Source organism: Asterias rubens, chromosome 3 (genome assembly GCF_902459465.1).
Source record: "Asterias rubens chromosome 3, eAstRub1.3, whole genome shotgun sequence".
Classification (NCBI taxonomy): domain Eukaryota; kingdom Metazoa; phylum Echinodermata; class Asteroidea; order Forcipulatida; family Asteriidae; genus Asterias; species Asterias rubens.
Window position 1 is genome coordinate 5,988,735 of NC_047064.1, and position 624 is coordinate 5,989,358.

The following is a 624-nucleotide window of genomic DNA, read 5'->3' on the forward strand; positions in this document are numbered from 1 at the left end:
CACCTGGAGATGAGGGAAACAAAAAGTAATCCTATTTAGCCGGGAATTCATCTTCAAGAGCAGACCTAGCTGGGCCCAATTTTTTTTTTTAAACCTATCCGCACAAAAATGTGCAAGCAAAGACAAAATTTGTTCAGCAGAAATTGAGTACCAGCCAAAATTCAATAAAGTTGACATTGTTGCAACTGGTGCCCAACCTCAATTTTTGCTTGGCAAAGAAATTTGTCACGCAGAATTTTCTGCTAAACAGCTTTAAGCTGCTTTAGCAGAAAATATTGCTTAAACATTTTCTGCTAAGCAAAAGTAATCAGAATACCAGTCACAAATTGTCTTTGCAACATGGTATTTTAGCCAATTCTGATAAGCATTTTTGAATATTATTGTTTGGAATTGGGCCCTTGGCTCCATCTCACATAACACGAAGATTCATCTTTTAAAAGATGAGTTGTCAATATCACCGTAGTGATTTTTATAGCGGCAATCACACTTTGCACAGCAATTAAGATTGAAACACAGTTAAGATCAATCTTAGCTCTTTGTGAAATTGGCCCCTGTGGTTCAATCTTTGAAAGGGTAAGGCCATTTACATTCTACAAAGGGCACGTCCATGGAGAAAAGGCTATT